At 45.5% G+C, this 14,934-nt stretch overlaps 1 protein-coding gene across 6 annotated transcripts in view; it reads left to right on the top strand.

Moving 5' to 3' along the window:
* Positions 1-14,934, top strand: part of LOC111863756 (SH3 and multiple ankyrin repeat domains protein 3) — a 111,760-nt gene that overhangs the window by 20,408 nt on the left and 76,418 nt on the right. For all 6 annotated transcript variants that reach the window (XM_023850380.2, XM_023850381.2, XM_023850376.2 and 3 more), the window contains exon 2: positions 6,014-6,052. The gene's annotated coding sequence lies outside the window, so the exon portion shown is untranslated. The remainder of the gene's footprint in view (positions 1-6,013; positions 6,053-14,934) is intronic.

Here is a 14,934-nt window from a genome sequence, read left to right as displayed (position 1 = left end):
GATATACGTAACCCAGTTATGCCCTTATAGACCTTTTTCCCATATTCATTTTCTTTGGGAGTAGAGTGAGAACGACAGAAACATTTAAGCGTTAGCAGTATTTATTTGTTTGGCGTTCATTTGTTTCTGTGACCCGCCATGACAGACTCTCTTGCCACGTAAATACTGAATTAAAGGAGTCGCGTAAGGAACAAGGTCTGAATGACATATAACTGAGTGGAACCTTGGTGATCTGATCTGACTTACAGTACCACAAAGAAAAATCGGCACTCGTAAAAATTCCAAATTTAATTTGATTGTTTTACTCATCTGCAGTAAATTTGAACGCTTGTGAGACATATTACGCGTTAATGGGCCCGCCTGTCTGGTCGGTGGAAGATGTAACACGGTTACCGCTTTTCTCTAGCCCGGCAAGTAGTCGAAAGTCCGCGGCTTCGTGTCGTTTATGTATAAAATGATCCTATACATGTGTAAAGCCTGGACTGGCTTGTATATACAGCAAACAGTCCCCCCCCCCACAATAACATGCTATATGTGCGATACCTACACTTGACAAAGGCCACGCATATTCATAAGAGATAAACCCATCCTCACGTCAGAGAGGAAGTTGCACACAAGGATTATGACCGCAAGGGCTCTGTTGCGTGGGGAGGGAATCCTGATCATGAATCACAAGGAACTTTGCGCCAATAGGAACTAATTGGCGGTATACCACAGCTCATAAAGTACTGATTCTGAATATTATATACAAAAACATTCGAATTCTCTGTTCTAAATACAGTAATCCGAATGATTCGATGGTCTCAACATACCAGAGCTTTCGGGTTACCGAGGTTGCGCCGTATTGATTTGACGAGGGCTCCCCAGCATTTGTCGGTAGTTGTTTTTGGTTTGTTTCAACACATACAGACATGGCATAGATTCGCGGTAAGCTAGTGGGGTGCTATTGTGGTAGTGGATAGCTGGCAGGGGGTGGTTCTTCAGCTGGCAGTTTGATTTCCTTATCATAGTGCCTCTTAGCAGAGTCATCTGACGGTGTACGCTGGATTTACCTGTTCCAGTGACGGGCTTTTGTGAACGTGGCGACGAATTGCCGGTTCCCTAAAAATAAAGGATATCCCATCAGCTGAGTAACTGTCAGCAGCTCAAGGACGAGTGTGTAATTAGGGTAGCCACTATGTGACGTTGTATTTGTATGTCAGTGCTTCACTCAGAACTTTATTACACATTCTCTCTTTCGCCACCGACGGATTGAAAGGCGTTCACATAGGTTAAGACATTTCCGTCTCCGACGTCTCACTAAGAACACGTAATAAAGCTATGTCCTGCACCCAAAAGCATAAGAACCAGTTCTCACCCGCGATATGTTGGCTTTCCTCGTCATTATTACAGTGTGCAGTAACTAAACGTGCTCAAAACAGAGCTGTGAAGCCAGCGGAGACAGCCGTTGCTAGGGAACGGCTCTATAAACACATCATTGCTTGGTAGCAGGAGTCTGCAGGCAGACCAGTCCGAGACAGTCCCCCCTGGCAGAGGCGTCGGAGTTGAGAAGCTCCATTGTAAACTGTTGCGTAGCAACGCCGAATGGTTTGTAAGATAGTCGCCGGCCAGAAAGACGTGAACACGTAAGCTGAGGAATCTACGGTGTTGGGAGCCGTTACCAGACAAGACCGGTGAAGGCACAACAGTCTGAGAAGACTTAGTGCGTGCTGAGTGTATGATTTAGCGATAGCTCTAGGTTACTTACAGTTACGATCCGTAAGTGTGCTATAAATTTAATTACCAATCCGAACCCCTTCTATAGCCGCTCGATCACGAGACTTAAATTAAGAATGGTGGACCTAAACCTCCACGCCCCCATGTCTTCATGCCATAGTGCTCAACTAATTAAGCACAGGGAAAACTTTACTGTACATCCTGTTTGCAAGAATACGAGGTGAGTTCTGTAATGTATTCGGATATTCTGTATTAACGCCTGCGGTAAAAAAAAAAGTAAAGCTATTCCTGTAACAGGCCGTGGAGACCCATAGGGTTGTGAGACGTCGAGGCTCCCGCATTTTCTAGACAATCGGATCGCAGATNCCCAAGAATATTCCTGGTACTGATTTCTGTTAGAGGCTGAGTCAACCCCAGGGCCATAGTACGGCTGGTAGGATTAGGTAAATTGTAAAGTTCAGTGATCTCATTGGGATTTGAACCCGCGACCATCCTGCTTGTAATATAGTGCCTCAACCAACTACGCCACCGCGTGCCCCTTAGAAAAAGGAAGACTTTTTTCGTTCTTTTTGTTCCCTCCTCTTCAATATATTGTCTCTCATTAACCTCCCCCCACATTCTCCCTCGCTGTCAGTACTTAGTTATGGGACGCTTCTGATAAAGCAGCTACCACTCCAGTCTGTCTGCATTCTGCTCTGCTGATCAGTGAGAGTGTGCCGACGTCACACTTAGCAGCCAACGTGTGCAAGTCACAAGGCTTTATCCTCGCTTCCAGCGCTGTGCTCATTTCCTGTGATGGCAGAATGTCAAGGAAACTGTATATTTTGCTTTATTGTTCAGCTGCCGACGTTGTTAATAGCTCCCTTACTACGTATCGTCGAATGGTGGGATGATTAGTGAATAATTAAATGGAAATGTTATGAATGGAAACATCCGTGGCCTAATTTGAGTTGAAAATAACCAGGAAAACCACACCCTAGGTAAAAGATGAAGTTGTCCCTGTGCTTAACTAATTAAGCACTACGCCATGAAGACGTGTGGAGGAGTGGGTGTATAGACCCACGTTTTCTCGACCTCGGCACTAGTTGGTGAGTGGTCAGCGTCACGCCCCTGCCGTTTTAGCCCCAGTACCCATCGGATAGGAGGCTGTGTGGGCCCCAGAGCCGGTCTGAACGACGTGGAGAAGTCAAAATTCTTGACCCTACCGGGGTTCGAACTCCGAACCCTCAGTCGTCGAACCCGTAGCCAGTTGCTATACCGACTGAGGTATCGCGACTTTAGCCACACCCAGGGTTCCTGGAAAAGTCTGTTTCAGAATAGTCATTTTCGGACCGAGATTTGAACCCTGGCTTCTCGAACAAGAAGTATATTTACAGTAGATATCACATTCTGAGCTAGAAAGCAAGTGCAAGGTTGCACTTGCGACGTAGCAACTGCCATAATGGAAGTGAACGCAGTAGAATAGCAAATTGTTCAGAGCAGAGCAGAGACTTGAACGATGGGGCAAGACTTGTCCTCACTTCACTGTCATTGCTGTAGGCGGGTGGAATTGTGTCCTTGTGTTTGAGCGTGGTCGCGGGCCAGCTCACCTTGCGGCCATAATGTAGCGAGTTTCAGACAGCGCTTAGCGAGTTTCAGAGCACACAAATGCGTAACAACTTTGACAATCCAGTATATAAATATTGATAAGCCGGTTTGAGATCACAGCAATGTGTAACAACCTCCAGAAGCCTGTCTGAGAAGTCATGCAACCCGGAGGTCCTCTCTCCCATGGCTGGGCTGCCCTGCTGCAGTACGCACAGCAGCAGTGCTATGTGGGTCTCAGGCCTGTTTATTTCAATCACAAAGGCTGCCTGATAAAGAGGGCTGGTGTCTCAGTACTTGCACGCTCAATGGGCAAGCCTCTTATGCGGCTATATATGATGCAGTAAATCCTCGATTTAACGGACAAAATTGTATGGCACTTCCTCGTTATTTGGGGGGCACACGGCAGCGTAGTTGGTTGAGGCACTGTGCCACAAGCCGGAAGGTCACGGTTTTGAGTCCCTATGAGGTGAAATTTTTCAATTTACCTAATCCTTCCAGCCACACTATGGCCCTGGGGTCGACTCAGCCTCTAACAGAAATGAGTACCAGGAATCTTCCTGGGGGGTAAAGGCGGCTGGCGCGTAAGGCTGACAACTTTATCGCCATCTGCGAGCCGATTGTCTAGAAAATGTGGGAGCCTCGACGTCTCACAATCCTGTGGGTCTTCACGGCCTGTTACAGGGATAGCTCTTACTTCCCCGTTATTCCCCTTTTGATATGTCGGGACTTCCCCGTAATAGCCTGGTATGCCGTGTGTGTGGACTTCGTTAGTCATGCTGCGAACTTAACCCGTATCTAGTACATAGATTCGATCTGTCGCAAATTAAATTTATGTTGTGCTGTGCCTGGTTTGTTCTGCATTATAAATATTTTATATAATTAATACACCATGGATAAAGGTAAAGGTGTCCCTGTGTTAACTAATTAAGCACTGTGCCATGAAGGCGTATGGATGAGTGGATGTACAGATCCACATTTTCTTGACGGCACTATTTGGAGGTAAGTGGTCAGCTTCACATCCCGGCTGCTTTACCCCCGGGGAAACAGCCTCTGGTACCCATTGGATAGGAGGTTGGGTGGACCCCAGAGCCGGTCTGGACGACACAGAGAAGTTAAAATTCTTGACATCACCGGGACTCGAACTCCGACCCCTTGGTCGTCCAACACGTAGCCAGTCGCTATAGCGAGTGCGCTATCCCGGCTCACACCGTGGACAAAACAAAAATAAAAATGACAAACTTGAGTGTAAAACAAAAGTTAGAATTGATTGAGATGTGTTTGTGAGGAATACGGACATTCGGCAATATCGGACACCCCTGCCCCCTCCCCAATTATTCCGTTAAATCGAGGTCATACTGTAACAAGCAGTGCATTTTTATGGCTTGTCTTGGGGAGTTTGGTTTGAAGTTGCGCAACGATTCGTATCTGATAAGGACGGAAGTCGATATTAGCGATACCTCTGTCGACTTCTCGATAACTGTTGAGCATTTAAGTTTACAGCCAACGGATTTGTTTGTTTTCGTCCTTTGATAACCGAAACTCAAGGCCTGGGACCATAATGTTTGCTGATAGAACTCAGATTGTTACGTTTTTGATGGAGCGGATCCTGTTGCCATGGTGATCGTCACTTCCAGTCCATTCATAGATGCAAACCGGAAGCTTGGCCTTTAATGTCAGCAATTCGACAGTGTTTGCATGCATTTAACTATCGTGATATGTCGCTGGAGCACCGTTCACAGGGAAACACACGAAGCTGCAAGCACGCAAAGGAAACATAAATATGATGATACTTGTATCGGGTTCGGATTTTCCTCCATCGGTCATTCGAGTGTGTATTACGTCACCAAACCTCTCATTTTGAAGCATGCAACATTGAGTTTCTGTATTCGTCGCTTACGTCATATTTGTTCTTAGTTAACGTTTAGTCTTTGAGCTCTCGAGCATGAGTTCACATTTGTTTTGTATTGATGGGCATCATCAGAATTTCCGCCCCCCGGGGTGGAGGTGCAGCTTACAAATTTATGTGTAAGCCGTTCAAAACTGTTTACGGATAGCTGTAGAGTATTCAGGATAGAAGAACAGATCATTTTAAGAAATAATTGAATATTTCGTATATTTCCTCCACCTTCTCAGTTTCGCTTCATAAATCCGGGGGAGGGGGGTAGAGCATATGCCTCGTTTGCCCCCCTCCCTCCTACCAGCGCCCATGCCATGATTATAACGTCCGTTTTGTTCCATACTTGCGCAGACAGAAATCTGCTATTGTGATTAACTTCCTGAGCCAGCAGGACAGCCAGGCTTGTAAACCTGTCCCATAAACTCTTACCCAAGTTATGCGAGATCTGAGGTTATCGTAAGGGTGGCTATGAAGATTTGTGTCATCTGCCAAACTATACGGCATCACATCCCGGAACACAGCATTTTCTTCATCGAAAAATTCGTATCTCCATTGGGAGCGACCTGTGTTCGTTTTGCTACGAATACAGTTATCTGTTCCTCCATAGCTTCTGGTGTCCTGTATTGAACAAGGCGAGGTGGTTCCAGTTTCTATGTCCCATCTGTAAATCTGGCGTCCGCATGAAGGGGTTCCCCATATACCTGTTGTGACTTAATGGACGGCAGAAATTACAGCGTTAGCTCATCAAAATATCCGGTCCGGTAAGAAGAGATAAAGGCAGTGGGAGCTGATTTCTGTGTTTTATTGTTGCAGATGTCCTCCGGAAGCAGCGAGTGGGAGTAACCGGCTCAGGTGCGTGACCAGATGGACGGATTTTCATGATATGTTGCACTGACTTCATGAGATTGCCTCAGAACGCATTCCCGCCATGTTTCTCTGCAACCGACATCAATAAAACTAACATGGCGATTGCACGAGCTTCTGAGACAAATACGATAGTAGTGTTAAGTTAATATTGATTGGTAAAATCTTCCAGTTACAACAAACTTTTACGTATTAATACCATTTTTGTTCGGCGCAGAATAGTAATATTGCAGCTGTGTAAATGGAGCAGAACCCATTTGTGCTTGTAATTGGCGATCGATAGCCATTATACATTTCTGGAAGGAATTTCGAAATTTGATACGTGGACAGAATGTAAGCATATCTACAAATTTTGTTTGAGAACTTCTGTTGCTTGTTGAAACTGCAGACAGACGCCGGCCTTATGTTCTGAACTGCGTCACGAAACTGCTTTATCTTAAGTAAGAGACATTTTCATATATGTATGTTCGTATGTTTTGCTTGGCAGAGAACGTAGTTACTCTCAATATCTGAAAGATGGCGTTAGTCGACAGAAAGCATCGGAGCATCAGTCGATAACAGTTACATGCTTCAGTATCCACGTACAGTTATAAGATTGAAAGTCAGTATGTGTATATAGACCTAGACATAGGTTAGTTATGTGTGTGTATGTATTCATTCATTCATTATTGGAGGGGGTGTGTTTCCCCATGCACCGCGTCCAGTTGATCTATTGTACGTCCCCTTTGATATTCTACCAGTCGCCATACCCCTCCTGTATGGTGCTTGCTATCAGCCCCGCTGAGCCAGCGAGTTCGGCCCCTCTACTAGCAATGGTACCCGATACTTCCCCCATCTACCGGAGGCATTGGAAACTACTTGGGCTGGAAACGTTTTACCTAATTTTGCTCAGAGATCTCCTAGAGAATGTGGATCTTTTACGTGCCGTAAATCTACGACACGGGACCCACGGCTTAAAGCCCCTCCCGGAGGTCTTGTTCCCTGAATTTTTCCGCCCTTAAAAATTCCACGACCTCCGCGTACCTTGAGTCATGAGGTGGGAACGTTACCCCTAGACTACGGAGGCCGCTTGTGTGTGTGTATATGTACGTATGTATGCATGCTTACGCTCGCAGAGGACTATGACCCCGGACAAATTTTGAAGAAATGTAGTACAAAGTAGGACCATTTTAACTTAAAGGAGTAGGAAGAAGTAAGGGTAAGAGGAATAACAGTTGGACGGGCAGATAGGAAGGGATGAGGATAAAGGTATTAATCGTTANGGGGGGGGGGTAAGATAAGATGACGGACATGATATTCTCCGGGTAAGCGAAATCTGCATATGCGGTAAAAGCCACGCCAGATGGCAGGACTTTTCAATTGTTACATATTAAATAACCCTTTAAAGACTTAATTTCTTCTAAATGACATGAACATGCAATCCAAACCTCAAAGAAAATCCATTTCGTCTCCACTAGAAAGATCAACTAGTGAATTCTGTTTAGGGAGATTATCGCTGTTTGTTGTGAGAACCGTACGAAACACAAATACACTGTGTGGGCAGGATATATAGCAGTTCAGTCCGTACCTCTCAGGAAACACATTACGTCTCCACTAGAAAGATCGAGTGAATTCTGTTTAGGGAGACCATCGCTGTTTATTGTGAGGACCGTACGAAACACACAAATACGCTGTGTGGGCAGGATGGTAATTTTCATAATGTCATAGCAGGTGGTAGATACAGTACCACGGGTATTTAAATGGTTAATTAAGAAATACAGAGATTTTCCATAGAATTTTCAGCAGGAATTATTTCTCTTGACCTGTGTGTGAACATGGAAGCCTTGCCTGAACTTCCTGTTTCCACATTCAAGATAGCCTGCATTAAATTCTTAAATTGCTTTTCATCAGACGGAAGTGGCCCGGCAATATTTTTTCGGGTGCTCCAATTTTACTTCCGACCCGAGGTTGCCCGTGAATTGCCACGCTGCTGTGCTCTTCTGTTGAGCTGTACGTGTGTGTACAGAGCGACTCGTGGGATATGCCTTGAATCCTGTGTAACGCCTTGGAATTAAAATGTAAATGATATTATCACGTCATAGTGACTACACGGGTTTCCGATTGATAGTTGGTTTCAGTGGACACCGAATCCTCCTATTTACAAATAATTGCACAGTATACGAGATTCCTGTCTCGTTTCGCAATGCGTTATACCATGGGTGCTGGCTTTGTCGTCAAACAGACGTTACTAGGTTTCGGGCTCTAATAATGCGGTCTCATTTATTAATTACGAATATGGTCATGACTTGGAAACAAGAGTAATTATGTTGTCGAGGGCTAGCAGCAGTTTACCAGACCAGAGAAGCACGCAGCAGCACTTGGATCTTGGGAACCCCCTCAGCATTTGCTCCAAGACAAAAAGGGAGACCCAGAAATCCGGTCGGACGACCTCTCGGTTGCAACAAGCTTCCAGCCAGACGCTCCTTAGTTCTGGTTTGGTCTGATAATTTGCTGCCGGTCTTCGCCAGCACAGCCATTCTTGGTTTCGGGCCCCGTCGGGACTCATACTCGTTTATATGTCCGTAAATCGGGTCTCTTCTTCGAGGAGAGAAGTGGGCGCCACGTTTGTCGCACCGTATTTCTGCACGAGTGTACACGCACTCACACAGCGCCCAGGTAAGGGCATTTTTACTGTGTGGACACCATTCACGCTCTGTCATTTTAGTACAGTGACTAGTACTTATGAAAGATATACACAGGACATGCATAATTGTTCGAATTATTGTACTGGAATGAAAGATAACGCTGTGTATCACTTCGTTGCGGACCGATTAGAAAACGTCGCCTCCAGAAGTTTCTCGACTGCTGTGCGCTCTTGTGCTTGTCTTTGCGTGGCAATAGATGCCTCTAAGGCATTTTTCTGATCCAAGATTCGACTTTTAGGCGTCGTGTCACAATACACTTTGCGGCAGTTAGATGTTTTCCAGACTGGCAGTAAGGCAGGGGATCAATAAGCCCGTTTCCAAGGCAACAGCAGCGTCCTTCTGGCGACGTGGCCTCCGGCGTACGGGCGGCGTGAAGACGGTGGCCCAGCGGTTCAGCGACCCGGCCGTCGAACGGCTGTTATATTTACTGCACAGTTCAGGTAGCCGAACACTGATACTGTTCATTTACTCCTATTATACGGTTCAGCTGACTGTCAAGTAACCCAGTTGAAGGCGGTGCCATAACTGAGGCGGTTAATCACCGGTTTCCCATCGCAGCGGTCCGGGTTCGAGCCCAGGCCAGGCCATGTGGAATTTGTGGTGGACAAAGTGGCAGTGGGACAAGATTTTCTCCGAGGACTTCGGTTTCCACCTACTCCTCCACAGTAATCATCATCTGTCATCCGGGGAGGGTACAACAGGCCAAATAGCGGCCGATATGCCAAGTAAGCTCAGTCTACCCCAACCCGAGAAGAAATAAACGCAGTTGAAAGTCAAAAATAAGCAGTCAACACGTGCAAGGGCAAACCGTGCTACAGTTTTCTCATTGACGAGGAGTTCCAAGTACAACTCGCAAAGCCTGCTTGCCTGTTGCGTGCGTTTCTTGTCAATCAGATCTTTTTGTCTCTTGTTATACCTGTCAGATGTAACTTCTAATTTTCCTACAGTCTCCATGTTTTGTAATTAGTGTCTTGTGAACAGTATTTCGTACGCTGTGTGTTATTGTGACATAGGATCCATATCAGACCAAAGTTTACATGCCCAGCTGCAATCCATCACTGGTCATGACCATCAAACCGAAAACTAAAAATAATATTTGCGCAGCTGCCAGTGCCTAATTTTGCATTATTCAGAAAGGATATTACAGAAAATGTTTCATGATTTTCCCATTCTTTGGCGTCATTTCGGGACTGTAAAGTACGGGCGCCATGTTGTTCTTAGTGGTTGTAGTAACTACAATGTACGGATTTGCGGTGGCTTCGAGAGTCAACTGGTTCGAAAGTTGTTTCTTGAAGTCTCTGCTCTCCATGTCACACTCACACTTCTCGCTATAAGTTCCCCTTGTCGGCTTCCCTTTACTCTGCTCCTGGAACGGAAGGAAGCACATTTCTGTGATTCAGAAACAACGCCTTGTGAACTAGAGCCGATATCTGTCGTCACAGGAGAACGATGAGTCATCACATGCGAGAAATTCGAAATGATGTAATTAAAAGTGCCCAGACCACGAAGATGACAAGAAAATCGAACCCGAGTCTCTTGAAAGGTTGCTAGTAGTCAGATTCACGTTCCGACCGACGTACAGTTCGTTGGCCGTTTCGAGACGCTAACAGCGCAGGAAGCCACAATTGTTTGTGGGATCAAGATACCATTCTCACGCGCTACTTGAGATACGGACGCAGCCGCTGCTGACCTGGACACACGTGTGGCCTTGACGTTCATTTGTTGCACATACAAAGTGAATCCGTTGCATGTTCGACGCATGGAACAGTGTTTCAAATAAAATCAACATTTTGAAGCCTGAAGTCTAAATAATATTTAAAAAAATGCAACTCCCACCTCACAGAAAACACTGCGTCTCCATCACAAAAACCAAAGGGTCAGTGCTGTTTACGGGAATAATCGCTGTTTATTTCCCTGATCATATGAAAGATTTGAATACGATGTGTGAGCTTTTTAATATTAAATTGTGTGGTACATATTAAGAAGCTGTATCTTGGAGAAGGATGGAGAAGATCAGTTGGACCGATTATGTGAGAAATGAAGATGTGTTATTTAGAGTCAGTGAGCAGAGGAATATCCTACACGAAATAAGAAAACGGAAGGCCAATTGGATTGGTCATGTTTTACGCAGAAACTGCCTTCTAAAAGAAGTTATTGAAGGAAAGATAGTGGGGCGGATAGAAGGGACCAGAAGACGTAAGAAGATGCTGGATGACCTTGGGGACAGAAGAGGATATTTTCATTTGAAGGAGAAAGCTCTAGATCGCATTAAGTGGAGGAACTGTTTTGGAAGAGACTGTGGACCTGTCGTCTTGACAGATTACTGATGAATGAATGAATGAATGATCTTGGATGTAAAGGGGGGCCGGCGCTTAAGGCTGACAAACTCACCGCCATGTATGAGTCAGTTGTGTAGAAAATGTAGGAGCCTCGACGTCTCACAGCCCTATAGGCTCCGCGGCCTCTTACAAGGATAGCCTTTACATAATACCGCTGTACAGCTAATGATATGTCATGAACCATTCAGTCGAGCCGTTACAAGTTCGCATTCTGCTTCACATGTAGACCGAAATGACCAATAAAAATCAGCACCATCGATAGGAGGGTTAAATCGTGCGGAGTTCCACACGATGAGTCCACAAAGGGAGCGCTGAACGACGTTAAGATCACAGCCACAGGGAACCTCGACAAAAACAACGGGGGCACGACGGCACGACGGCACGACGGCGGCGGCCTGTGACATAGTACAACATGAGATACATTACAAACATCCAACATCGTATGTACACTGATCATAGCCGAGTACTTAACAAGTGAGAACAGATCAGACGCTTTGCATTTGGTGACTTGAGATCGCATCGGAAAAGAAAGCTTCACAATACCCGTGACGACAGTGGGCAGTACAAGGGCACGGCGCATACCATGTACGCTGAGCCATTGACTATATTTGGGGTGTCTTGCCTAGTAAGAGATATCGTGGCCATGTTGGATATTCAATTGTTTTAACATTACAACTAAGACTAGCACAAGGGTATTGCACTGACACACAAAATACACCCACACGTAAACACTGACGAGTGTAGGGAATAGACCAGAGGAGTCACAGGTAACATGCACGATACATGATGATGGCCGAAAGGCCGAAACATGTTTTAAACCTGTAGCGTATAGTATATCTGTAGACACATCGTGTTGACGGAACCATACACAGATGACGTTGTGATACTGTATTCCCTTGGTTTAAAAAGAAGCTTCGCGTATGTTTTGGTCTCAGAAGGAAAACGTCGCGTACCCCTCGGTCTCAGGGTGTAACCTCACATATTCACTTTTACTCAGAATTAAACTTCACGCAACCCTTGGTGTCAGGGTGAAACCGCATGTTAAGTGGGTCCCTTGTCCCCACGGCATGGCGGGTCTTCAGGTTGCGGATGGAGGAGACGCCCTCCAGGTATGGAGGGAAGCTGTGAACATATTGAATGAGCAGTCGCGGACAGCCGAAAATGGGTGGTCCTCCATCTTGGGAGTTTGACGTGGGGCTGACAACTGCTCACCGCAGTATAACAAGTTTGTTACGAAAATGTTCAAAAGGCCTCGGACGTAGACGAATTTTGTGGATGAACGACCTAAGCTAATGAAAATGGATATGAGATTTGGCACTTGGAATGTCAGAAGTATGTATAGGGCAGGTGCGCTCAGGGCAGTGGCAGAAGAAATATCNTTTCTTCATAGTCACCGCCGTGAAAGCCTCAAATCTTACAACTACGTAGAACATTTGATAAATTCCCGAAGTACCCTATGAAAATTCTGTTAAGAGATTTCACTGCCAAAGTAGGCAGTACTCATAGTAATGATAATGGAGGTGGAGTAGTAAACTTTGCCACATCCAGAAATCTTACTGTCAGAAGTACGATTATCCCACATTGTAACATTTATAAATTTACGTCGACATCTCCTGATGGGAAGACACACTACCAGTTTTACCATATTTTGATAGATAGGAGGCGGCATTCAAGTANTCAGATGGGATGGAGGTGGCATCGCACCAGCAGGAGAACATACATTTTTCTATGGAAAAGGGAATGAGAATCGTGAATTAGGTACAGGTTTTTTCGTACATAAGAGAATCATATCAGCAGTTAAGGGGGTTGAGTTCTTTAGTGGTAGGATGTCATACATAATACTAAGGGGTCGCTGGTGTGCAATCGTTTTGAATGCTCATTCCCCAACGGAATATAAAGTTGATGATACAAATGACAGGTTTTGCGAAGAACTACGTAGTACGAAGAAAGCAGTCTTCTGGGATTTGGCACCGTGTATATGTGGTGTTAACCGACGTTTCGGAGGAACGTATCGCCCCCATCTTCAGGGTAGAAGAAAAAGTATAAGAAATCTGCAAGCGACAACACCGTGAGAAACGGTAACCGTTTCTCATGGTGTTGTCGCTTGCAGATTTCTTATACTTTTTCTTCTACCCTGAAGATGGGGGCGATACGTTCCTCCGAAACGCCGGTTAACACCACATATACACGGTGCCAAATCCCAGAAGACTGCTTTCTTCATAGTCACCGCCGTGAAAGCCTCAAATCTTACAACTACGTAGAACATTTGATAAATTCCCGAAGTACCCTATGAAAATTCTGTTAAGAGATTTCACTGCCAAAGTAGGCAGTACTCATAGTAATGATAATGGAGGTGGAGTAGTAAACTTTGCCACATCCAGAAATCTTACTGTCAGAAGTACGATTATCCCACATTGTAACATTTATAAATTTACGTCGACATCTCCTGATGGGAAGACACACTACCAGTTTTACCATATTTTGATAGATAGGAGGCGGCATTCAAGTATGCATTCATTCATTCATTCATTATTGGAGGGGGTGGGTTTCCCCATGCACGCGACCAGTTGTTGNATGAAAATGGATATGAGATTTGGCACTTGGAATGTCAGAAGTATGTATAGGGCAGGTGCGCTCAGGGCAGTGGCAGAAGAAATATCAAAATATAAGTTAGATGTAGCGGGGGTACAGGAGGTCAGATGGGATGGAGGTGGCATCGCGCCAGCAGGAGAACATACATTTTTCTATGGAAAAGGGAATGAGAATCGTGAATTAGGTACAGGTTTTTTCGTACATAAGAGAATCATATCAGCAGTTAAGGGGGTTGAGTTCTTTAGTGGTAGGATGTCATACATAATACTAAGGGGTCGCTGGTGTGCAATCGTTTTGAATGCTCATTCCCCAACGGAATATAAAGTTGATGATACAAATGACAGGTTTTGCGAAGAACTACGTNATACTTCCCCATCTACCGGAAGCATTGGAAACTACTTGGGCGGGAAACTTTTTACCTAATTTTGCCGTAAATCTACGACACGGGACCCACGGCTTAAAGTCCCTCCCGGAGGACTTGTTCCCTGAATTTTTCCGCCCTTAAAAATTCCACGACCTCCGCCGGGTTTGAACCCGCGTACCTTGAGTCACGAGGTGGGAACATTACCCCTAGACTACGGAGGCCGCGGCATTCAAGTATACTTGATGTCCGATAATTCAGAGCAGCAGATTGTGATGAAGTCTTCACGGGCTGACTTCTGCTGACTTCCCCGTGGCTACCTCCTGCCGAAAACTGACTCAGTTCTCCTTCTCATGCTCTCTGTTGTACGCCGTTGAATTCCCATTCTCTTGACTCTGGTTCTTCCATAACAGTTCTTTACAACTTCTGAGCTCTCAGTTCCAATTTTCTAACCTCTCTAGATTCAGAGTGAAAGTCACAATACGAATGACGGTTAGTCAGTATTTCTTGGTGCCGAGCCCCATCTGTGGCACACGATCAGATATTTATTACTGTTTCACAATTGCGGTCTTGTTTTTATGGAGCGCCCTCTCTGACGAGAGGACGGGTCTGTCATCTGTCATATGTACATGCTGCTGGCCCTTGCCAGCACAGTGGTTATCTGGGACTCGCGACCATATTTTACTGTCTCAGATTTGAGACTTCCCTTTTCGTCGCCTCCTACGACTCGCAGGATCACGGTGGAGGTATTCGACCCCGCCTCCACACGGGTGCTAGAGTCAGAGTTCGAAGTCGAAGTCACATTGCGACTGACGGTCAGTCAGTCAGTAAGTCTTGGTGTCGAGCCCCATTTGGGGCGCATGACCAGATATTTATTACTGTTTAACATTTACG

This window comes from Cryptotermes secundus, unplaced genomic scaffold (assembly GCF_002891405.2).
Source record: "Cryptotermes secundus unplaced genomic scaffold, Csec_1.0 scaffold572, whole genome shotgun sequence".
NCBI lineage: Eukaryota > Metazoa > Arthropoda > Insecta > Blattodea > Kalotermitidae > Cryptotermes > Cryptotermes secundus.
Note: the sequence above shows the minus strand (reverse complement) of the source record. Positions and strands in the feature narration are given on the sequence as shown.